The 26,031-nt window shown below is 41.7% G+C and overlaps 1 long non-coding RNA gene across 1 annotated transcript in view; it reads left to right on the plus strand.

Moving 5' to 3' along the window:
- LOC120399088 overlaps positions 1 to 26,031 on the plus strand; it is a 38,452-nt gene extending 12,421 nt beyond the window's left edge. The window contains exons 2-3 of the long non-coding RNA XR_005594952.1: positions 364 to 502; positions 25,543 to 26,031. This is a non-coding gene — a long non-coding RNA (uncharacterized LOC120399088). The remainder of the gene's footprint in view (positions 1 to 363; positions 503 to 25,542) is intronic.

Genomic DNA, 26,031 nt, shown 5'->3' on the forward strand with positions numbered 1-26,031 from the left:
TTTCCCACAGGCTCTTCTGCTTGCCGGTGTTTTCACAATGATGTTCTTTGCATTATGTCAATTTACATTTAGTAGCTGTACTACAGTAACAGGAAAGTTTTAGCTCATCTCCTCTGTGTGTTATGTACACTACATGCTCTGTGTATGCTGTATGTCCTCATAAGCATTCATTTGGCTGGCTGGCTGGAAAATCCCCACATTCTAATTGTTAAAACATACCCTCTTGTGGGCATTGGTGCCCTTGGTCTGTGGCTTCAGATATTAGGAAGTGTACTGTAAGGAGCAATCCTGCTTTGGCAAGGTGATGAACAGAATGACCTGATAGATCTTTTCCATCTCCTCCTCTCTCATTCTGTGATTCAGAGATGATCCAGCTAGTTCACTGGAACTCAACAGGAGTTTTGCCGTTGATTTCACTGGGGGAAGAACAGGCACTTTACTAGATTATGGACCCAAGCCTTTGCATCAAGTTCAGACTGAATCTTTGCTGAGGATTGAAGAGGTATGATAACTTTTCCACAATTATTTTTCATTTACGTTCCTCTTGGTACTTGATTCTGGCCAGGACCAGATGTAAAATTGCCAAAATAGCAAGAGTCACATTTTCTACTGGTGTAAATCAGTGAAGTTCCATGACAACATCAGTCCTTGTAATTGCTGTTATTTTTATTATTCATTATTCATTTGCTAGGTGCCAACAGTGTGATCACTAAGGTAAAGGACACAAAATTTGAGGGTGAAAAATATTGCTTGAACATTCCTTAACTTTAAATATTTTTAATTATTCCTGATCTCAGTGCCTTAATGTTGCATTAATGCTAATGTTTTGCATTATGCATTGCACTGAAATAATTTAATACACAAATGTTAAAGAGGAACCCAAACTCTTGTATACATCCAAACACATCTTTCTTCAAGGGTCTGCAGGTGAAACAGGCAGTTGTGTATCTAGCTTGGTACCAGCAATTTATGTTGATCTCAAATTACTCATATTGCTTGGTTTGTCTCCCCTTTCTTTTTACTAGGCTTTTGTAGTTTATTTTACTTATAACCTAGATGCTGCATACTAGCAGGAATTCTTTGTATATGAAAAACTAAGAACTGGGGCTGACAAGACAAAATTTTCCATCCAGCCTTTGAATTTTGCGCACCGGTTGCAAGCAACCATTTGAATGTGAAAATGTAGGTTTTGCAATTCTAAAACCAGTACAACCTCAAAGCTGTTACAAGCTTAAAGCTGATAATTTGGCCTACACATTCAGAAGCAGCTGTCAATTTGGCCCTGAAAGTCTCATGCACATTCCCTACTGTTAGATAAAGCTACATTGTCGACCAATCCAATTAGTTATTTACTCAAAACGTCATACTGTCTTTCTATGGCTATAGGTGGTCTCCTCTGAGTATGACTTGTTTTTTCCTTCTGACTGTTATTATATAAGATTACTCAGATTTACGTTCCAGGTTAGGAATGTTCCACTGGTAAACTTTCTGAAAGTTACTTCAATTCAGTAACATATTCATCAGTTAAATGAAAAATACTCCAAAGAGTTTTTGCCATGCCTTTATTTTCCCCCTCTTGGTTACAATGTAGAAATATACATTTGATTAATATTATCTTTGTAAGGTTCCTTGGGAGCACCTATAACTCTGTCAGAGAGGTGCCTCTTGAGTACTTTGGAAGTTGGCCACGTTCAGCTTCGTTTCTCATTCCTGATGTCCTAGTACGCACAAAGGCACCGTTTGCACAGAATTACGAGACCCATCTGCACATTTCTCTTTCTTTGGGTGAGGGAGAAGAAAGAACAGAAGAGAAAGTGAGGAGGGAGAGAAACTGAAGGGAATAACAGAGAAAGGCAAAATGAGTCAAATGAATTAAAGCCTCTTAAAGCACTTAGGCCCAGATTCCCATTTACGTTTAGGCCTCTTTACACAGTGCTGGCAGTGTTCACTCCACTTTAAGGCCCCTTTGCACTGCCAGAATGGTGTACAGAGTCATTAGTGTAAATGACAACCTGGTCCTTTCTCTAAGTGAGTAGTGATACCTGGACTGTGATGTGCAGCAGAGATCGTAAGAAAAATAGGTTCAGATTACTCAGGTGAGTCTGAAAGTAAAGTGTGGATGCCAAGAAATTGAAGACACCTCTTTCCAATGATAGGGTAAGGATTGTAGGTTTCTCTGGCAGGTTATCTACAGACTAGCATAGGAAGAAGGCAACACCTTGCCCTTTTTTCTACAAGAAATAGTCGTATAATGTTACATACTACAGAAGGTGGTGAAGGGGACTGGCTAGATAGTCTGGCAGTTAGTGGTTTGTGCTATCATAAGCAAAATTTGAGACTCTTGCACTTAGGGCCAAAAAGTTCCAGGATTCATAAAAAGCTCTCCTTGTTGGTTTGGCTTCTATGGAAACTTTGCAAACTTTAGGCAACAGGGACTGAGTTATTTGATTACTTCTATTCTCTTTTTTAAAAATTATTTATTTACTTATTTGCTAGAAGAGCATGCTAGGAATATATATTCTAATTATTTTCATAAAGAAAAATACTTTTGTTGCCATTTGAGCTGGGTATTTTCCTTCTTCATATGATAAAATAATTAAATCAAAAAAAGTTCCAGAGATGACCCTGGCAATTACAGGCTGGTAAGCCTAACTTTAGTGCCCTGCATATTAGTTGAAACTGTAGTAAAGAACAGAATTATCAGACACATAGATGACCATGATATGTTGGGGAAGAGTCAACATGGCTTTTGTAAAGGGGAATTTTGCCTCAATAATCTACTAGAATTCTTTGAAGGGGTCAACAAACATGTGGACATGGGTGATCCAGTGGATATAGTGTACTTGGACTTTCAGAAAGCCTTTGACAAGGTCCCTCACCAAAGGCTCTTAAGCAAAGTAAGCTGTCATGGGGTAAGAGGGAAGGTCATCTCATGGATCAGTAGTTGGTTAAAAGATAGGAAACAAAGAATAGAACTAAATGGTCAGTTTTCACAGTGGAGAGAGGTAAATAGTGAGGTCCCCCAAGGATCTGTACTGGGCCCAAGGTTGTACAACATATTCAAAAATGATCTGGAAAAGGGGGTAAATAGTGAGGTGGCAACGTTTGCAGACAATACTAAATTACTCAAGATAGGTCCAAAACTGACTGTGAAGAGTTACAAAAGAATCTCACAAAACTGAGAGAACTGGGCAAGAAAATGGCAGATGAAATTCCATGTTCATAAGTGCAAACTAATGCACATTGGAAAACATAATGCCAAATATAGATATAAAATACGAGTCTAAATTAGCTGTTACCACTCAAGAAATAGATCTTGGATTCATTGTAGAGTATTTCATTCTTCCTTGGAATCTGCTGTGGCGAAGGTACCTCTTAGGAAGGCAGACAACACCATCAGGCAGCTCGTAAAGAAGTGGATGTTTCTTCCCCAGAGTGCCAGCAATGAACTGGTGTACATCTTGCGCAGGCAGGGTGGTGCCAACGTCCCTCGGATGGGGATCTGTGCAGCGTTGCAGTGATCACTCATGCCTTCCGCCTTCTGACGTGCCTGGACACTCTGGTGAGGAACATCGTGGAAAGTGCTATGCAGGATGTCACCAGGAAGCGAATCGCCAGGACCACCTCCAATCAAGAGGTCGCACCTACCTGAGTGGCTCCCTGGAAGGTGAATTTGGAAGAGAGTGGGGAGACTTTGCTTCACTCTGGATTCATGCCCGCAACACTACGCGATGCCTGGAGAGGCGTATCGGCTGCCATTGGACATGCTGCAAAGAACACCAGGAGCTGGGAGTTCTGGTGCCACAGGTGAAGAATAGAGAGCACACAATCATCACTCTGAGAGCCAGAACCATGCTGGAGATGACCCTGAAGGATGCCATCAACTGACAGTACATGGAAAACCTGAAATGGAAGCTGAACCAAGGCAAGGCATTCGAGGTGATGTGCAAGTGGGACGCCAGCAACCACTTCCTCCCTGGGGGCAGCTTCCATGAATTCCACCATCCCCGGAATGGACAGCCAAGTGCAACTGGGTATCATCATCACCAATGAGGACTGGAAGAAGATCATCATGGTGGGTGTCACAGTGCCCTTCAAAAACAGGACCCTGGCCTTCAGTGAAGCCCAATCTTGAAAGCTGAAGGAATACACCCCTCTGGATGACACCTTGAGAGCTAGGGGCTATAAGGTTCAAACTCACACGCTGATCATCGGAGTCTTGGCTGCATGGGACCCCAGTAACAATCAAGTGTTGAGAGAATGTGGAATCGGTCAACGCTATGCTCGGCTGATGAGGCAACTCATGGTGTTGGATGCCATCAGGTGGTCAAAGGACATCTACCTAGAACGCATCACCGGACATCAGCAATACCAGGAGGGATAAGCTGGAGCGCTGATGAGAAGCGCAGTTGGGAAAATAACTGAAATACTTCCCTGATGGATTGTATTTTCTAATGGACAACCTACCCTAAATTCTCAATTACTGAGGAACAATCTTCACTCACTGATATATTTGCTTTCCGCAACCAACTCTCTGTATAACTTTTCATGAGTGATGTACCCAAATACTTGGATGCTAATATCTAAACTGTATTGTTAAATTTATTTACCTAAATCTGGGTTTTGCTGATTATGTGCTATATGTATCTTATGACTTTTAAAACAAACTTTGTGGATAACCTAAGCACTATACCCAGATGTACAGACACTGTTTTCTTAACCTGTGTACTATATAACTTTTTTTAACATTAGCTTTAATAAAAATTTTAAATCAGTTCGCTGCAAACATCTGTTCAATGTGCAGCAGCAGTCAAAAAGGCTAACAGAATATTAGGAACCATTAGGAAAGAGATAGATAAGATAGAAAATCTCATAATGCCACTATATAAATCCATGGTACTCCTCTACCTTGAATACTGCATGCAGTTCTGGTCACCCTATCTCAAAAAAGATATATTAGAATTGGAAAAAGTACAGAGAAGGGCAACAAATGATTATGGGTACGCAACAGCTTCCATACAAAGAGAGAGATTAAAAAGACTGGGTCTCTTCATCTTAGAAAAGAGATGACTGAAGGGAGGTATGATAGAGGTCTATAAAATCAAGAATAGTGTGGAGAAAGTGAACAAGAAAGTGTAATTTATCTGCACACATAACACACAAACCAGGGATCACCCAATGAAATTAATAGGCAGTAAATTTAAAAGAAACATAAGGAAGTACTTCTTCATGGAACACACAGTCAACCTCTGGAACTTGTTGCCAGGGGCAATTGTGAAGGCCAGAAGTATAAGCGGGTTCAAAAAAGAATTATATAAGTTCATGGAGGATAGGACCATCAATGGCTAATAGCCGATCAATGGTCAGGGATTCGACCCCATGTTCTGTGTGTCCCTGAACCCTTGACTACTAGAAGCTGAACTAGATACAGGGGTTGGATAATTCAATAAAGTACCCTGTTCTGTCCATTCCTTCTGAAGCATCTGGCACTGGCCACTGTTGGAATACAGGATACTGGCCTACATGGACCATTGGTCTGACCCAGTATTGCCATTCTTATGTTCTTATTTAGACAAAAACCTTTAGAGCACCTCAGTCCTAGCAAATCATGGAGATTATGCTGTCCCTAGTTATTTTAATTTTAGAACATGAAATGAATGACATTCTCTCTGAAATTCATATCCAATGGCCTGGTCACTGGTGAGTTACAACAGTTCTCATTTAAGCATATAGGAGATGTGGGAACTCAGCATCTCTGTAAAGAAGACCACAAAATACTGGTCCACTGCCAAGGATTCCTGCATTTCTTTATTATGACTAACAGGCAAACAATTCACACATCACATAACACAGAAATATTCATATAAATAAAGAGGTCAATATATAGTGAATTTTTTATTAAACAATTGTCATCAGTTGCTGCTATCTCACATTTGTTTTAGGTTGTAGCAGAACTGCCAAAAACTCAGATTTCACAGGAGTTCATGGGAACATTTTATTTGGTTTTGATCTGTGTGGGTTCACACCCTGTACATTTCATGTTGAGTACTGCAAAATCTCAAAGCAGAATTTATTTCAAAACCATCAAGTTCCACTCATTTTCAGTTAAAGCCATTCGCAACTGCAAATTTCATAAGATTTTGATGCAAAAACCATAGACCAGCCCAGGTTTGCCTGAAAGGCTCATCGAGTTGAGTGAATGTTTTGATGAATGTAGCCTTAGTTTTGAGTTTGTATCAAAAATCCAAAACTTGACAGGATTTGTGTGGCTTTGCATTTCATTTCAACATTTTCAGAACACTTGATGAGGATCAAGAAGGGACCTAATTCTGAAGTCTTTATTCAGGTAAAACTCCCTTACTAAGTTATGTCTGAGATGTATAGATGGATTTTCTGTCCCACAAAAAAATTTAAGCTTAAAAACAAAAAACAAAACTGTTCCAATAGAAAAGTCATAGAGTTTAAGGCTAGAAAGGACCCACTAAATCATCTCATCTGACTTCCTGTATATCACAGGCTATCGCCCAGCACTGCACACTAAACCCAAAATGGTTTGGCAAACATTTTCTGACCAGCTCTAGTCTGAGCACAGAATGCAGGATCAAACCTAGAAGAAGCAGAATGATTCTGTTACAGTTCTCATTGTCTCAAATGGGTAGTGAGAGATGTTATTGTTATTTTGTGTCTGCTGATTATAACTGTAGACCAGGGGTCAGCTACCTTTCGGAAGTGCTGTGCCGAGTCTTCATTTATTCACTCTGATTTAAGGTTTCATGTGCCAGTAATACATTGCATTGTTTTTAGAAGGTCTCTTTCTATAAGTCTGTAATATATAACTAAACTACTGTAAGTAAAGTAAATAAGGTTTTTAAAATGTTTAAGAAGCTTCATTTAAAATTAAATTAAAATGCAGAGTCCCCCGGACCGGTGGCCAGGACCTAGGCAATGTGAGTGCCACTGAAAATCAGCTTGCGCGCCACCTTTGGCACACATGCCATAGGTTGCCTATCCCTGCTGTAGACTGTACAGACAAATGTAAATCGTGTTAAGATTTTACTCCAAAATAAACTAATGTACTGTTCTTCACAAAAGGAAGAAAAGTCTGATTTCAATCTTTAGTACATTACCATGAGCAGTAAGTAACACGGGTTTATGAAGAACAAATCAAGCCAGACAAACTACACTGGCCTACAATTTTTGAGAAGTCATCTGCTTCAGAGATAAAATGTGGTATTTATTATGTATTTTGATGTGCTGAATTCAAATATGACAATTAAAACAACTGATTGGCTACTGTTTCTAAGATATTTAAGTTTTTACATTTTATGTCTATGTATATTGTGTAGATAGTAGAGTTTTAATCATAAATTGTAAACCTAGGTCTTTTCATGTGTTTATGGTTGCTTTACATGATAATATTTCACCTGTCCTGTTTATGTAACACTTTAAAAATCAGCAAAAGGGTTATATAACTAAAATTTATTATGAAACAAAAGGCAAAAAACTATTATGTACATAGTTTAGTCCTATTCAGTGTCTACTCGGCGCTTCTTGGCTTGTCTCTTATATTCATTAAATGGAGCATCTCTTGTCACTGTCCAGCAATAGTCTGCAAGCATTGATGGGCTCCATTTGCCCTGATAGCGTTTCTCTGTTGTTGCAATGTCCTGGTGAAATCGCTCGCCGTGCTCGTCGCTCACTGCTCCACAGTTCAGTGGAAAAAAATCTAGATGAGAGTGCAAAAAATGTATCTTTAGTGACATGTTGCAACCAAGGCTTTTGTATGCCTTGAGGAGGTTTTCCACCAACAACCTGTGGTTGTCTGCCTTGTTGTTTCCGAGAAAATTTATTGCCCCTAACTGGAAGGCTTTCCATGGCGTCTTTTCCTTGCCACGCAGTGCATGGTCAAATGCATCATCTCGAAGAAGTTCACGAATCTGAGGACCAACAAAGACACCTTCCTTTATCATAGCTTCACTTAACCTTGGAAATTTTCCACGGAGGTACTTGAAAGCTGCTTGTGTTTTGTCAATGGCCTTGACAAAGTTCTCCATCAGACCCAGCTTGATGTGTAAGGATGGTAACAAAATCTTCCTTGATTCAACAAGTGGTGGATGCTGAACACTTTTCCTCCCAGGCTCCAATGACTGTCAGAGTGGCCAATCTTTCTTGATGTAGTGGGAATCTCTTGCACGACTATCCCATTCTCAGAGAAAACAGCAGTACTTTGTGTATCCAGTCTGCAGACCAAGCAAGAGAGCAACAACCTTCAAATCGCCACAAAGCTGCCACTGATGTTGGTCATAGTTTATGCACCTCAAAAGTTGTTTCATGTTGTCATAGGTTTCCTTCATATGGACTGCATGACCAACTGGAATTGATGGCAAAACATTGCCATTATGCAGTAAAACAGCTTTAAGACTCGTCTTCGATGAATCAATGAACAGTCTCCACTCATCTGGATCGTGAACGATGTTGAGGGCTGCCATCACACCATCGATGTTGCAGGCTACAAGATCACCTTCCATGAAGAAGAATGGGACAAGATCCTTTTGACGGTCACGGAACATGGAAACCCTAACATCACCTGCCAGGAGATTCCACTGCTGTAGTCTGGAGCCCAACAGCTCTGCCTTACTCTTGGGTAGTTCCAAATCCCTGACAAGGTCATTCAGTTCACCTTGTGTTATGAGGTGTGGTTCAGAGGAGGAGGATGGGAGAAAATGTGGGTCCTGTGACATTGATGGTTCAGGACCAGAAGTTTCATCCTCTTCCTCTTCCTCGTCTGACTCAAGTGAGAATGATTCTGGTGCATCAGGAACCGGCAGTCCTTCTCCGTGGGGGACTGGGCGTATAGCTGATGGAATGTTTGGATAATGCACAGTCCACTTTTTCTTCTTTGACACACCTTTCCCAACTGGAGGCACCATGCAGAAATAACAATTGCTGGTATGATCTGTTGGCTCTCTCCAAATCATTGGCACTGCAAAAGGCATAGATTTCCTTTTCCTGTTCAACCACTGGCAAAGATTTGTTGCACAAGTGTTGCAGCATATGTGTGGGGCCCACCTCTTGTCCTGATCTCCAATTTTGCAGCCAAAATAAAGGTGATAGGCTTTCTTAACCATAGTGGTTATACTGCGCTTTTGTGATGCAAAAGTCACTTCACCACAAACATAGCAGAAGTTATCTGCACTGTTCACACAAGTACGAGGCATCTCTGCTCACTTTGGCTAAATAGAAATGTGTCCCTTTGCAAAATCAAACACTGACAAATAAGAGAGCACGACACTGTATGATTTCTAGAGCTGATATAGGGCAATTCGAACTATGCTAGGGCATAACGAAGCTTACATCACTTTGTTCTGCAGAGTGATGTAAGCTTCGTTATGATTGCATCATCCATGACTTCTAGGAATAACATGATGCAATTCATATAATGTATGACGCAATACCAGCTTCAGATTGCATCATTCATTGTTTTGCCTAAAAAGCAAGTACTGTCCAAACCCAGTCATAGATTTATTCACAGATCCAGTCAAAGATGTATTTTAGTCATTTCTGGTTTAAATTGAGATCCCTTCCCTTTATAACTCACTTATCCTCCGCTATTCCCAAGTCAAGGGTCGTATATACTGACCCAATAGCATATCTTGAAAACTAGAGCCAATCAACAATTTTAAGCATCATTTTCGTTCTCAGTGACCCAGAATTAGTAAAGTTAGACTACATTTATTTCAGAAGCATTTTGGCTGTAGAGCAGTGAATTTGTCTTTTTTTCATTTAGTTGTAGTAATCAAGTGATAAAATAAGTGGGCAAAGGAAATGTGGTAGATTTAAGGTAGTCAGACCTTGGTAAACTGTTTGATTACATGGCTGTGAGCACTATCACATGGATTAAAAACTGGCTGAAAGACTGTTGGCAAATGCTAAAGATAAACTGCAGTTGGACAGAAGTGTGCAGTGTTTGTTGGAGGGAAATGTGTAAGAATTATTGCTGATCCTAAGTTTATTTAATTACTTGATTAGTACTAGAAAAGGAAGTGCATTAATAATAAAAAACAGCACATTTCTGTATTTAGCAAATGATGCTAAATTAGAGAAAGTGGCAAATGCATCAACAACAACAGCTCTAGCGCCTGTGCTGCCATAGGCTCAACAGACAATGCTTTCTATAGCAATTGATCCTGTGAGGTGCTGAGTCCCTAATGCAAGGTGCTCAGCTCCTATTCAAATCTGTTGGAACAGAGAGCAGTCAGCTTCTTACTTGTTTTGCTGCTCTAGGCGATTGCCTGTTCTTTCTCCAATGTAAACCAGTGAGGATAGAGAAATCTCATCTCCAAAGGGACCTTGAGAGGTTGGAAATATGGCCAGGAAACAGCTCAATTAGATTCAACCCAGAAAAATGCAAGCTAATATATCTTGGGAAAAATAATCCCGATCACATATTCAGGGGGACAAAAATAATTGGAAACTATTAAGTCTAAAAAGCTGTAGGAGAGATGATAGATAGCAAATTAGATAGGATCTTGCAATACAATATGGCGGCAAAGACGTAACTGTGGCTGTGGGCTACATACACAAAGGCATCATGTCACCAGTAAGGGAGGTAATTTCCTATATTTCACATGTGAGCCTGCTGCCAGATGGGAGTATTCAGTACAGGCCTGGGCTCCTCAGCACCAAAATAAGGTTTCTACTTTGGAAGGAATTTAGTAAAAAGAAACAAAATGGATGAGGATCTAGAAGGAAATGAGAAAAGATTTAGAGAACTATATATGTACATGTTCGCTCAGTGATGACTGGGCAGGATGAGGATGGTATGAAAAGGCAGTTCAAACAAATCCAGGGCCTGCTGAAAAACTATTCAGCTGGGTTCCCTGCTTCTAAAGCTCCCCTCACACCTGCCTTAAGCTTCAGTGCTATGCCACTTGGTAGCAAGAGACATTTCAGACTCATGCATGACAGGAGTTGGAATAGATAATGGACCTCGTTATGATTTCACACCAGTTTTACACCAGTCTATTTCAGTGAGTAGCTAATCCGAATCAAACCCAATGTAACTAATCTGTTGTGTGGTTGTAGAGAGTTAGGTGAATTCCTTACTGAAACAGCAGGCAGGAATTATCTCCTCCTGTAGGTGCAGGTTGGGAAGCATTGTCCAAACTGCCCTTGGATCATGCTGAATGAATAGCACAAACACAAAGTGGGGAACAAAGTTCTGTAGTGTTGTCCCAGAACTGCTAACAAAGAGGGGTACAATGAAATTCAGCAAAATTAAAATGAAGGTTGAATAGAAAAAAAAATCCTAACAGGGTTGACTGCTGGAATTGTCCCTATGAGAAATGTTGGGAAGCCTAGCACCTAAGTCATAGAAGTAGACTAGGCAGTGAAGGCAATTGATTCACCCCAGGAAAGACAGGTGGTATTTCCACCACAAGCTTCTCCCAGAATAGGGAAACACTAGGAAAGCCCAACTTTCTGCTCTGCCATGGGGGTTTATACCAGGAGCCTATGGAAGATGCACTGAGGATGGGCTGAATCAGGGCCCCCCTGGTTGCCTTAGTCATAACCCTTGGCTAGCCAGTGCAACCCATGTTTTGGGCACCATCACTTTCTTGTGGGTCTCCCAATGGAGGGAAAGTTCTTGTTGCTTTCCCTAGCAGCCTACCCTTTACATGGACTTCCTGCCACTGATGCACTGTATAGAGTCTGCATTGGCAGCAGCTGGCATAGATTTGGGAATTAATCTGTCCATGTAGTTAGTGGTGCATACATCGTGCTAGAGAAGTGGTTCTCAAACTTTTTTACTGGTGACCCCTTTCACAGAGCAAGCCTCTGAGTATGACCCCCCTTATAAATTAAAAACTCCTTTTTATATATTTAACACCATTATAAATGCTGGAGGCAAAGCGGGATTTGGGGTGGAGGTTGACAGCTCGTGACCCCCCATGTAATAACCCTGTGACCCCCTGAGGGTTCCCGACCCCCAGTTTGAGAACCCCTGTGCTAGAGCATACATAGCCCTAGCAGATTTATTGTATACAAGTATTGCATTAGTAATTTTCCAGACTAGAGCTGGAGATTCAAAATCTTACTCCTGCAGTTGACTGATCTCTGAAAAAGTTCAGCTTAAATTCAAATTTTGTGGCTCAGGTTCATCCCAAACTAGACCAAGATCACCAGACATTTCTATCAGTCATTGCAACATTAAATGAATACCATAGCTATAAAAAATTCTTCCCAGGGGATATTGAAATTCATTCTTGGGGAGCTGAGGTGAGTAAGAAGAAAGCCCAGGAAGAGACAGGGACCGAAGACTGAGTCCTTCAATGCATTTTTAATTAGTCCTAATTTGGCTATTTTCTGGATAATTTCTAGTCTGTGCAATATGGAAAGTTGCTAATATAATACCTATGCATAATAAATATGCTAGAACTGTGTATGATCTAGCACTATGTACATTTTAATACATATATATATTTATCTATAGTGTGTGTTCTAGACAGCCCTAGAACCAGAATTAGACCTAATTATTGATCCACTCCTAATATGGGCACTGTCTTGATACAGTGGGAAAGGAGGCTTTCTCTTTTTACATCCATGAATACTTCCCACATGAATATTTGGGCTGGATTTAATCCCAGCAGTAGCCTTGGACACAAGATACATAAGATAACACTATCAAACAGGAAAGAGTTATGTTTGATATTTTCCCATTCTGAAATCGTGAACATACATTACTTTTACAGTGGCAGAAAATATGAGTTTGAAGACATTTAAACAGAGACCTCAGCTGAAAAGAGCTTGCAATACCTAGAATCTTTTTTTAAAAAAAACAAAAAAAAAACAAAAAAACAACCAACTCGAATTAGATGCCTTCATGCTAAGTCCTGAAATGCATTTTTGGTTGCCTTGTCTCCAAGATGGTAGCACCTGGAAAAACATGCAGCTTGTTTTTTGTAATAGATATTAACTCAGATAGTAAGAACTGCATTATACTAGGTGCTTTGGAACTGGTAGCAATGTTGATGCAGTGCAAGTGGCTGACTCTTATACAAGGGACTTTGTGAAAAACACCAGACATGTACAGTTTCCATGCAACACAATGGAGAATCTAACAGCCTCTTGTTAAACATCTGAACCAAAACTTTTTGAATATTATGCCAGATAAACGTTGCTGCTTTCCCTAAGCCTCTGTTTTGATTAACTGACCCTGAAGTTCCATTTACTAATTCCTTAGTGAGAACAATCTGTGGTCTGAGGAGACAGTGCTTCCTAGTGCATTCACAAGTTCACTGATATCCTTGAGCAAAAAATGCAATTTTGAAGGCAGGTTTCCATTTTAACATGATTTGATTAATTACTACAGTACATACTGCCTTCATTTTATACTGTTTGCTATAGTGGAAATAATTAAAATAGTCCAGACCTTGTCTTCCCCGTCACACTAAATTTACAATAAAATACATAAAGTGTGAAATACGAGAAGTTAATTCTTAAATTCATATTTTTTTTTGCTGGGAACAGGTTTCTCCTATTCAACTTACTATTTCCCCACAGGATCTTACTATTAGCCTGTTTGTCAAGTGAAATTGAGGGAAAATGTCAGCCCTATGACACAACTGCCCTATCATAAGAAAGTTCATGAACTTGTCTCATATGTGCAACAGCAGCCAAATTACTGCAGCAAATGTGGATGGTACATTTTTATTCTGTTTTATATATATATTCAAATTCAGTTGTATGGTTATATATATACAAGCAAAACATTGACATATAAACTGTGTGTATGGGAGATGCACAATATTACCCATAATATAAATGTCAATACTCCTGGTCATATATAATATATTCCAAAGTATGTGATTGGTTTGTATGCTGCATTATCCCTTTATTATTTGAGATTTGGGGTGGTGAACGTTAGCCCTCAAGAAGATGAGCCACTAAAGGCACTGGCAAAGGGCACTGTGACAGGATACACGCTGCACCCCTCTGGATTTGGCCCCTTGGCCCTTCTCCTACATGAATCAGGGACACTTCAGTCTGGTGTAACACCCATGTTCCTTATTCGTGATCAGTTCCCCACCATCAGTTTCCAACTATATACAGGCTTTGCTACTGCTTGGCCTACCACAGGCCTGGCCAACAACAGACGAGGCAGTTCCTACTCCCTCTCAGCCTGACCTCCCACTCTTAGTCTCCATCTCCCCTTTCTTTCACTTCCTTCCAGCCTTATAGCACCTGCTAGTGAGGCTGGCAGGTGTGATCAGCTACCAGGCAAACGTAGGGTGGTTTACCCAGCCTCAATCTGTTTGCCCTGATTGGGGCTGGAGAGGCAGGAGCTGATTAAGGGCTTCTCTGGCAGCACCCTCCCACAGGCACCAAGAACATAGGCAAGTGCTACACAAGGTTTCACACAAATTTCTGCCCCTCTGCCTCAGGCAGATTTGCAGCACTCCTGTGAATTGCCTTTTGAACTTCTGGGCAGAAAGCAGTCAGTGGTGTGAAATAGTTTAGTAGTTTTTTCAGGTGGGATTGGGATGAAATCCTAAATTACTTTGAATCCTAGTACTAAAGGCAGAGTGCTGAGACATGAACAAAGTTTTAGAAATCATGTTCCACCCCAGTTCACTCCCAGCTCTGCCATATACTTTCTGGGTGGGCTTCGGACAAGTGACACTTTAGTTACCCTATCTGTAAACTGGTGATAATGATACCTACCTACCTACTACGTTAGGTGGGGTGGGGAAAATGTGCTGGTTAATGAAATAATGTTTTTCTAGTCTTTTGAGCATATAGAACACTGTATGATAGTGAAATATTCATATGAAACCATGAAAGAGTACGGCATTAATCCTCCCACTCTCAATGCAGTATCATTATTTTACCTAGTTGTTATTTTAAATCAAATTCTCCAAAAGCTGAGAACATTTATAACATATTCCCCTCCCCCTCCCCACTCCAACTTTCAAAGCACACATGCTCTTTTGGGATGTTTCCCACTGTGAATAGCACCTGCACTGAACTGATATTGGTGAGCTGTTTGTTTTAATAGAGAAGGCAAAATGAAGTGTTACTTTTCTTTTAGACTACATTAAAGGGAGCACTATTAGAAATGCTTGTCCACTAGCCAACATTTTAAAGAGTTATATATGTTTTGGTGTACATCTGTCTGTGTTTGAATTTGTTCCTTTTGTCTGTAAGTGATAAGACACCCCTCATGGCAGAGCCAAATGAGACATGGTTGTGAAATGTCCATTAGTGAGTTTTTTTGTTTAATATATTTTATCCAGTTTATATCATACCTAGGTTATAATGTTTTTACCGGTGTTGTACTTTAGAATTCTGAGCACCTTGCGCCTGGTTGTACTTTTTGACTTGGGCTACTATTATAATATTTGAGGGATTTGGAAGCTTGATCATATCTTGAAGACCGTCTAAGGCCCTGAATCTCCAGCAATTGGACTTGCCTGGGTGTACTCCTGCACAAGTGCAAGGGTCTGCTGAGAGGACCTGATGGCAGGACTGAGGCTTTAAGTTTGCTGGGGCATGATGTTTTTAATATCTGATGGCATCAGTGTAGTTCAGACGTTCTCAAACGGGATCATGACCCCTCAGGGAGTCGCAAGGTGGTTACTGGGGGTCATGAGCTGTCAGCTCCATGGGGCTGACAGCTCCAAGCCCGCCATTAAATTAAATTAACCCCCTGCCCATTTTTAATGTATAAGGGGGGTCACAGTCAGAGGCTTGCTGTGTGGAAGGGTCACCAATACAAAAAGTTTGACCACTGGTCTAGTTTCTAGTGGGCAGAAGTCTACACCCCGAAAGTCACCTTTACAACTGGTTGGTACCCTTATAAGCAATCTCCAAGTGTTAGAAGAATAATGGCTTAAAAACTTTCCATGAATGTTCATCTGAATCTGAAAATGAATCTTGAAAAACCAAAAGGGATACATACAGGAAATGGAAGGAGGGGCATGTCACCAAGGAAGCATACATGGGAATAGCACAAGCGTGTAGGCAGAAAATCAGAAAAGCCAAGGCAAAGCATGAGTTACAGCTGGCAAGAAATGTTAGAAATACCAGGAAGGGGTTCTTCAAATATGTCAGATGAAAATGAAAGATCAAGGATAGTGTGGGTCCACTGCTCAATAAAGAAGGTGAGCTGGTGATGGAAGATGATAGGAAGGCACAGCTGCTCAGTGCCTACTATGCTTCAATCTTCTCACAAAAAATAACATGTGACCAGATGACTAGCGAAGTTACCATAGACAATAAAGGGGAAAGGATGCATATTGGAATAAGTAAAGAACACGTCAGAGATCTTCTGACCAATTTCAGGGGGTAGCCGTGTTAGTCTGTATCCACAAAAACAACGAAGAGTCCGGTGGCACCTTAAAGACTAACAGATTTATTTGGGCATAAGCTTTCATGGGTAAAAAACCTCATTCCTTCTTAGAGGTGCCCAGCAGTGGGGTTGAGCTCACTGGGTGGGGGCTTGAGCCAGTTCTGTTTTGTATTGTTAAGTGGAACCCCTAGGTATTGAACCTGGCCCTTGCTGCTGCCAACTCCACCAGGCAGAAGGGTTACACTAATATTTGTAGGGTTTTCTAAATAATAATCAGGCCCACTCACAGCACTTCTGGGCCCCAGGGCAGAACAGTCAATGGGCCCCCAAGCACACACAAGCCGCGCCCATGCAGACACGGTCCGCCTGACATTTGAGCGGTGCTGCGCCTGCCCTGGCTGGTGCCCAGTGAGCTGCCGGCTGCGTTACTGGGCACGCTCTTCCAGCACGGCCAGGGCTTTCACATGCCCATCCGATAGGGTTGCCAACTGTCTAATCATGCAAACCCAAAGACCCTTGCCCTGCCCTTTCCCTGATGCCATGCCCCTGCCCCACCCCTTCTCTGAGGCCCCACCCACTGCTCACTCCATCCCCCCTCCCTCCGTCACTCACTCTCCCACACTCACTTTCATCAGGGTAGGGGGTTGGGATGTGGGAGGGGATGCGGGGTGCAGGCTCTGGGCGGGAGTTTGGATGTGGGAGGGGTGAGGGATCGGGTTCTGGGAGGGAGTTTGGGTGCAGGAGGGGGTGAGGGGTTGGGCTCTGAGAGGGAGTTTGGGTGTGGGAGGAGGTGCAGGGTGTGGGATCTGGGAGGTAGTTTGGGTATGGGGTGCGGGGTCTAGGCTGGGGTAGGCGGTTGGAGTGCAGGAGGGGACCAAGGGGTCGGTGCTTACCTCGGACGGCTCCGGAAAGCAACTGGCACACCCCTCTGGCAGAGGCTCCTAGGCAGGGGGCCCAGGAGGTCTCCATGCACTGCTGCCCACAGGCACAGCTCCCGCAGCTCCCATTGGCCACAGTTAACAGCCAATGGGCGCTGTGGAGTCAGCGCTTGGGGCAGGGGCAGCATGTGGAGACCCCCTCCCCAGGGTCTGCAGGGAGGTGCCAGCTGTTTCTCAGAGTGGCGCGGAGCGAGGGTGGGCAGGAAGCCTGCCTTAGCCCTGCTATGCTGCCAGGAGCCTCTGGACCCTTTTAAATCGACTGGACCCCTGGGCAATTGCCCCGTACCCCTCCCTGTCGGCGGGCCTGATACTAATGATTTGAAATTGCACCAAATGGCTATAATCCAGCACCAATACCCAACAGAGCTCCTTGATGATACATCTGTGTTGGACCTGGGCTCTATACCTCTGCCCTGTCCCCCTCCCTTGGCATAGGGGGCACATTGGGGAGGGAGGAAACAGAATGATGCATAGCAGCCAATCTTGCCCTACAAGAGGATTCATTAAATACGCTTCATCACTGGCACAAATTAATGCTGTCCAGTAGCGGCAGTTCAGACACAGGTCCCTGAACCCTAACCCTAAACTACCTCGCTCCAGAACATAGCTCCAACACAGCAGAGAATTAAGCACATTGGTGAGAATGATACTGGAATACTGAATACAGATCTGCTGTCCACATTTTTAAAAGGATCTTGACAATTAGAGAAGGTGCAGAGAAGAGACACAAGAATTATTCGAGAACTGGAAAAAATGCTTTAAAGTGAGAGACTTGAAGAGCTCAATCTGCTTAGTTTATCAAAAACAAGATTGAGAGGTGACTTTGATTATAGTGGTATAAATATCTTCACGGGGAGAAAATACCAGGTATTAAAGGGCTCTTTAGTCTAGCAGAGAAAGGCAGAACAGGAACCAAAGGATGGAAGCTGAAGCCAGACAAACTGAAATTAGAAATTAGGCACAGACATTTAATAGCGATTTAACATTTAACAACCACTGGAACAAAATACCAAGGTAAGTCACAGATTCTCCATCTGATTGATGTCTTCAGATCAAGACTGTCTGCTTTTCTGGAAGTTATGTTTTAGCCAAACACAAGTTATTGGGGTTAATATAGGACAGGGTGGGCAAACTACAGCCCATAGGCCACATCCGGTCTTCCAGCCGGTTTAAATTGGCCCTCGAGCTCCTACTGGGGAGCGGGATCTGGGGCTGGCCCTGTTCCCATGCTCCAGGCGAGGAGTGGGGTCGGAGGCCATTCCCTGCACATGTGCTGAGGCTCCTGGAAGCAGCATCATGTCCCCCCTCCGGCTCCTATGTTTAGGGGCAGTCAGGGGGCTCCATGCACTGCTAGTAACTCCAGTGAATGGGAGCTGCAGGGGCGGCACCTGAGGACAGGGCATCACGCAGTGCCCCCTGGCTGCACCTCCGCTTAGGGGCTGGAGTGGGGACATGCTGCTGCTTCCAGGAGCTGCTTGAGGTAAGCACCGCCTGGAGCCTGCACCCCTGACCCCATCCCAGGCCCCAAGCCCCTGCCCCATCCCTGATCCCTCTCCCAGAACCTGACCCCCTGTGCTAGCCCGGAGCCCCCTCCCACACTCATAACGCCTAATTTCTGGCCCCATTCTAGAGCCCACACCCCCAGCCAGAGCCCTCACCTCCTCCTGCACCCCAACTCCAATTTCATGAGCATTGATGGCCTACCATACAGTTTCCATACATAGATGTGGCCCTTAGGCCAAAAGGTTTGCCCACCCCAATACAGGGAGAACTGAGAATAAATTAATGACCTGTGATATACAGAAAGTCAGACTAGATGATCCCTTCTGGTCTTAAACTCTATGAATCTACATTGCACCTAGGGGTGAGCCTCCCAGCCCAGATCCATAGACTCATTTTAGTGAGGCTTGCACTAGCCCTCTAAAACTAACTGTGCTGGTAAGGCTTTGACCTTGTGGCTCCAACTGGAACTCTGGTGTCTACACAGCTATCTTTAGAGCACTAGCATGAGTGCCGCTAGCACAAGTCTCAGAGTGGTAGCTGTGTTAGTCTGTATCAGCAAAAACAATGGGGAGTCCTCGTGGCACCTTAGAGACTAACACATTTATTTGGACATAAGCTTTCATGGGCTAAAATGAAAGGTTATGTCCAAACAAATTTGTTAGTCTCTAAGGTGCCACAAGGACTCCTTGTTTTAGCACAAGTCTGTGTACCCAGGCTGGGAGGTTCGTTCCCAGACGCAGTGCAGACATGCCCCTAAAATACAAATGATTGAAAGCCCTAGTACACTTATGAAAAATGGATTCAGTTCACCCCCAGGGTTCCTTTTAAATAAGTTGCAGAACCCAGTCTGGGTAAATTGGCTTGGAGAGGAGGAGTGTTGGTATAAGCCTGCGCCTCCATTGGGAATCCTGGAACCTGCAGTTGCAGGCCCCAAAGTGGAGAAGGTCAGCTGGAAGGGGGCAGAGCCAGCAAACTGGGAGAAGCACTGAATCAGTCCTTATCTGGTGGGATTCCTATGAAACTCCTGACAGATTTTAAAGCTGCCACCCTGGGGTAAAAAATCTCTCCCAGCACAGCTGTCTCAGCAAGTGCATGGGAAAGCCAATTGCAACTTCCCTGCCCCTCGAGCCCAAAGGATGACTCTGGCCTAGGGTCAAAAAAATATAAAACAAACACAGATATCAAATACATGTCACAATAACTGGTTATTAAGTTTAACTTACAGAGTTGCAATGAAGAGTTCTGTTCAGCTGTAAGCAGATGTATATTAATGGGTGGAGTTCAAACAGTTAAGCACAGATATCTCACAAATGTATTTTGGCAACCAATTTCACAAAGCAATACCTATGATAGAACATGCACAACAACTATAATATTTCAATAGGGATTTTAAAATAGATGAGATTTACTATTGGAGAATGAAAACCAGGATTTGATGTTTCAGTGTATGGGGAGTTAAGTATTTGGCTGAGTGAGAAGAAGTAACACTGAAAAGCTTTCAACATTAGAAAAAGAATCTTGAACTCAACTTCCTTAACTGGAAACAACTGAAGAGAGGTATGGGAATTAATGAAATTATAGTGATTTCTTTAAATGTGCTAGCATTTAAGCTCCTGCATATTTGCACACTTATTGCTTCTGTAAATAACAAAATTCCTACTGGTTCTGATTCTGATCTCAAGTCATGCCTCATTTATATTGGATTAATTTGATTGATTTTAATGGAATTACTCCTGATAAAGACCCATAGAGATGAGAAATCAGGAACACTGGGCCAGATCATCACCAGCTGTAAATCAACATAGCTCTATTGACTTCAGTGTCATGGGCACTTCAACAACCAAATTAACATTATGGGGCAAATTCTGCCCTGAGTTTCGCCCTATGGAGCCTCCATATTGACTTTGTAACAGCTAAATGGAACTTGGAGGGAGGAGCACAGGTTGCAGGAGGGAAGAGTTTGGAGGAAACACCAGGAGTCAAGTCTCTGTTCACATGGCTGAAATGCTAGCTGCACTTGCAGCATTTCTGTAAATGTTCATCTTAATAAAGAGCCAGTTTGGTTTTAAAAACATGAAGTCCTCTTCTGTTATTACCCATCACACAGTGGGTGAAACAGCCTTCAGTGGGGTAAAAGTCAAGGTGGAATTTGCTCCATTAAACAGCTATGTTAGCAACTTTAGTGTTTCTTTTAATGGAACTTCACTGATTTACACAAGCTGATATCTCATCCACTTACTTCAGTGGAAGCCAGTTTGGGTCCCAATTCAAATTCAAGGTATAAGAAATAAAATATAGAAATATTTGGAGGCTGGGAGAAGGGTGAAGTCCATGTAAAAATAGTTTTAGGTATTGTCTAGAGCAGGTGTAGACAACCTATGGCACACGCGCCGAAGGTGGCACGCGAGCTGATTTTCAGTGGCACTCACACTGCCCAGGTCCTGGCCACCAGACCGGGGGGCTCTGCATTTTAATTTAATTTTAAATGAAGCTTCTTAAACATTTTAAAAACCTTATTTACTTTACATACAACAATAGTTTAGTTATATATTATAGACTTATAGAAAGAGACCTTCTAAAAACGTTAAAATGTATTACCGGCATGCAAAACCTTAAATTAGAGTGAATAAATGAAGACTCGGCGCACTACTTCTGAAAGATTGCTGACCCCTGGTCTAGAGTAGGGAGGCCCACAGATACTACAGCAATGGGAGCTATTAGTGGAAGTAAGAAAATTACCTCTCTTTCAAATGGAAGAGAAAATGTAGACCTCATAAGAAAAGGCAGTTTTGTTAAACTGATATTTTAAATCAGCATTTACTAGACCTGGGCAAATACTGCAAAACATTTTCTATGATTCATCCACATTTTTTAAATAGTTTCCTTTAATTGTATTCACATACCTCATGCGTTTGCTGTTTGTGGACATTGTAGGGAACAGATTTCCTAGCATTAGGAATCTTATTCTGAGAGTTACAATCAACCATGTGATCTATACATCCACTCAGAACTAACAAATACAACTCAGATTTTGAATATCAACTATTCCCAACAAAACTGCTCATGAGCAGTCAATATGCCAAGAATTATTCACAGAAATATTCAACAAGTAATTTCAAATAAATAATAGGTTTGAGAAAACTCTAAACAGTTCACAGACATTTTGCAAACAGCAAAAGAGGCAAAGTTCATCTAATAAATTATTCACTATGCATTATTTCCCTAGCTGTAGATTTTACAGTGCCATAGAGTAGAAAGTTACACAACAGATTCTCAAGTGCAATAGAAGAGGAATTCCATCCTGAGCAAATAGCAATTTCAAGGGTTGTAAAAAGATTAGAAGCTCTTTAAATTAGGTAGAGTTTGAGTTGTGAGCATTGGACAACTTGAATCCTTGAGTTTTAAAGGAAGCAAGAATAAAAATTATAATGAGGTCTTTACTGATAAATATAGGTATTAAGGTCCAGAAAAATTAGAACATGTAGACATAATACACATAATTCAGAACAGGTAGCAACAGGCCAGTTAATTTCACATCAGTATTAAGGATATTACTTTAAACGATTTTAAAGGATTTAGTAAGGGAACAAAATGAAAACTAACTTTATTAGTGATATCCAATATGGTTTAATAAGGGGTAAGTCATATTTAATTAAGTGACTAATTACTTTTTAAGACATAGTTGTCCTGGTAACTATGGAAAGGCACAGATGTTGCACACTTGAATTTTTGAAAGTTGATAAAAGTGGGTAAAGTTGATTCTCAGAGATTATTAACTAAGGGTTTTCAAACTAGCTTATCGGAAAGAAAACTGGGTCAAAAAAGTAAGCGGTAGTAGGTTTTTAAAGCCAGATTGATTAGTGATTCTTTCTAAGTATATACAACTTCTCAAAGCCCAACAGTGCAACTGTCCATGGACTCATAACGCATACAGATATATTTATATTAAGGAGCTACAGTAATTTACACAACTAACATCAACAAATCAAAATATTAAAGATGAAAGTTTAGAGGACAGCCCTAAGGCTTAAAAAAGAGGGCCCAATTATGCCCTCAGATATAGTACATAATAGTGAACTTGTACTGAGCACTGTATGACTCATGCTGAGGTTAATGTGAATCCTACCTCTGTACTGTTACTAAAAATGGAATTAGATCAAAATATATTAATTTTCTAAATTTATAGTCTCAGCTGGTGATGTCCATGCATGCAACAGAGACATCAGAATAAAAGAGTGAATACAAGAAAAATGAACCAAGTCTTCATGGTTTAATGATACTTCAATTTCCCTTGCTCACATAGTCTATGAAGGGTAGTGACATTCTTATGTACTGTACAGAAAGTCTTCCCATTGTCATTTATTATATATCCATTTTTCTATAATTGCAATGTCCCAGATTTCAGTGTCCAATTCTTCAGTCTTTTCCCACTCTGTTGACATCGTACAATGTGCAGCTAACAAGAGCTGGTAGATCAGCTTCCTCCTTGTATATTAAAGAGATTCTTAGTCAAACCAAGAAGAAAGACTTCTGGGATCTACAGAAGATCAACTCAAATTATTGCTGAGAAAACAGCAAAAGAGAAAAAATCCAAAAGCCCCAACAAAAGTGAAAGAATGATTCCCCCATACCCACAATTCTGCCACTAGTTATTAAAGGTGATCCCATATATTATATGAAACTCCAAGGAACAGGTAACAAAGAACCAAATTTGCAGCTGGTATAAATTGGTGTAGCTTCATAAAAGTCAATGCAGCTATTCCAGTTTACACCAGATGAGGTTCTGGTCCAGAGAATATCTTTGAGTGTTTTTCCATATCTTTGTACATTTGGATGAGGGAACTGCTCTGCAACAAATTGAATTCTACCACTGAAATGAAAATGGTGTGTCTAATACTTTATTCCAGGATTGCATATATTTCTCTATATGCTACACCTCTGTTTTCCCATGAATTCAATATTTGTCTCTGAAGTGTTACCTTTTGTGTTTCAAATTAAAATGGGCTTACCCACTGGTTTTCTGTTTTCTTTTTATGTGACAAATTGTGTCAACTGATTATGCTGAAGTAGGGTGACCAGATGTCCTGATTTTATAGGGACAGTCCCGATTTTTGGGTCTTTTTCTTATATAGGCTCTTATTACCCCCCACTCCCTATCCCAATTTTCACATTTGCTGTCTGGTCACCCTATGGTGATGTAGGAGAGGATTGAAATTATGATCTGTTATTTTAATCATAGGAATGGTTGTAAATGTTTCTTTAAAGAAATGGTTCCAAGAAGTTACACCAGTGCTTTTCCAGCTGGCAATGCTAGAACCCTTAATAGCTTGTCGGAAGCCAGCTTGATAAAGGATAAAGGAGGAGGAAATGTTAGCCATCTGGCTGTACTAGAAGTGGCAGCTTTTCTAGATGAAGAGAAGTTATGAGAAGAGTTACCCTGGGGTTTAGTCTAGGTACATTTGGGGTCAAATTCAGTAGTGACATAAATTCTGGTGCAAGTTGAGGGCACTGGTGGACTCATGGACCTAGGCTATGGTTACACTACACAGCTTACTGTGGCACAGCTGCACCGCTGTCGTGCTGCTAGGGCAGATGCTCTAAGCCTACAGGAGAGAGCTCTCCCATCGATTTAATTACTCCAGCCCCCACAAGCAGTGGAAGCTATGTCAGGGGGAGATGCTCTCCTTCCGACAGCACTGTCCACACTGGATCTTAGTTCTGTGTAATTTATGTGGTTCGGAGAGTGACTTATTCACACCCCATAGCGACATAACTTATACTGACTTGAGCTGTAGTGTGTACATAGCCCTAGATTTTATTCAGACATACAACATTCCCATTCAGTGTAATAGCATCCCTGATTTGGTGAAATCCATTGATGGGTCCTTTAACTACTCTGGTCTAGTTATTCACCAAATGGCACTGCTGACTGTGATCACACTTCAGGACTACCAGGGGGCTCTACAGTTTGGATTGATCTGTGCTGCTCACTCCCCCATTATTCGCAGCATTCCTTGGCTGGTTGCCCACAACTCATTCTTCCGGGCAAAATATACTTTATGACAAGATTCTGCCACCAGTCACATCTTCCAAGGTTGAGTGTCAGACCTGAACCTCCTCATGATGCAGTAGCTGAAGGAGGGATTTTGAAGGTAGCTGGCACCCTTTCCAACACCCCAGAATCTGTTTCAAGTATTCTGAAGAAATATTGGGACTATGCTGATGTCTTTGATTAAAAAGAGGACACATGTCTTGCTGCCACATTGCAGTTATGATTGCCATATGAACCTGCAGCCCAGGGCTGACATTCCCTTTGGCCCTACCTATTCCCTCTCAAAACCAGAACTCCAGACACTCTAGGAATACCTCAGTGAGAATTTAGAGAAAGAGTTTATTCATCCTTCTACCTTCCCAGCGGGGGCGCTGGCCTTTTTTGTAGCAAAATAGCTCCTTATGCCCCTGTGTTGATTACCAAGCTCTATATACAGTGACAGTTTGAAATTGCTACCCGTTGCCACTTATTGGTGAATTTTTTAAAAGACTGCACTTGGCTAGCATTTTTTTCTAAACTGGAGTTTTGAAGTACCTACAATCTGGCTCATATCAGGGAAGGCAAAAAGTGGAAGATGGTGGTCCACACTCAATATGGGCATTTTGAATATTTAGTTATGCCATTTGGACTATGTAATGGTCTAGCTACATTTTAACATTTAATGAATAATATTTTCTGGGCTGTTTTTATTTATTTAGATCATAGTCTTGTCGTCTTTGAAATCAGAAGCTACATGAGCTACACTTTGGCCTTGTCTTTGACAGACTCCTCCAGAATCACCTTTAAGCCAAACCAGAGAAATGCAAAATAGACAAGAACATTATTGAGTTCCTCATTTATGTCCGAGGGCCTAACAATAAATCCACAGAAAATATCTTCCATCACTGGATGGAGAGCCCGAAAGGATTAAATGGAGTGTCAAATTTTATGCTTCATTAAAGGATTCTTCTAGCTGGTAGCACCAATAACCACACTCCTCTGAACACTGGTTTGCTTTGTGTGGTCAGTGGAGGTACAGTCTGCCTTCGATCAGCTAAAGAGAGCCTTCACGTCAGCTCCTGTTCTGGTGCATCCAGACACTGCCAAAACTTTTACTGTGGAAGCAGATGCCTAGGAGTTTGCAATTGGGGTCATATTTTTTCAAAATCCTGTAACCAACTCCATCCGTGAACAGATTGTTCATAGAA

The sequence above is a fragment of the Mauremys reevesii genome, linkage group 2 (assembly GCF_016161935.1).
Source record: "Mauremys reevesii isolate NIE-2019 linkage group 2, ASM1616193v1, whole genome shotgun sequence".
Taxonomy (NCBI): domain Eukaryota; kingdom Metazoa; phylum Chordata; order Testudines; family Geoemydidae; genus Mauremys; species Mauremys reevesii.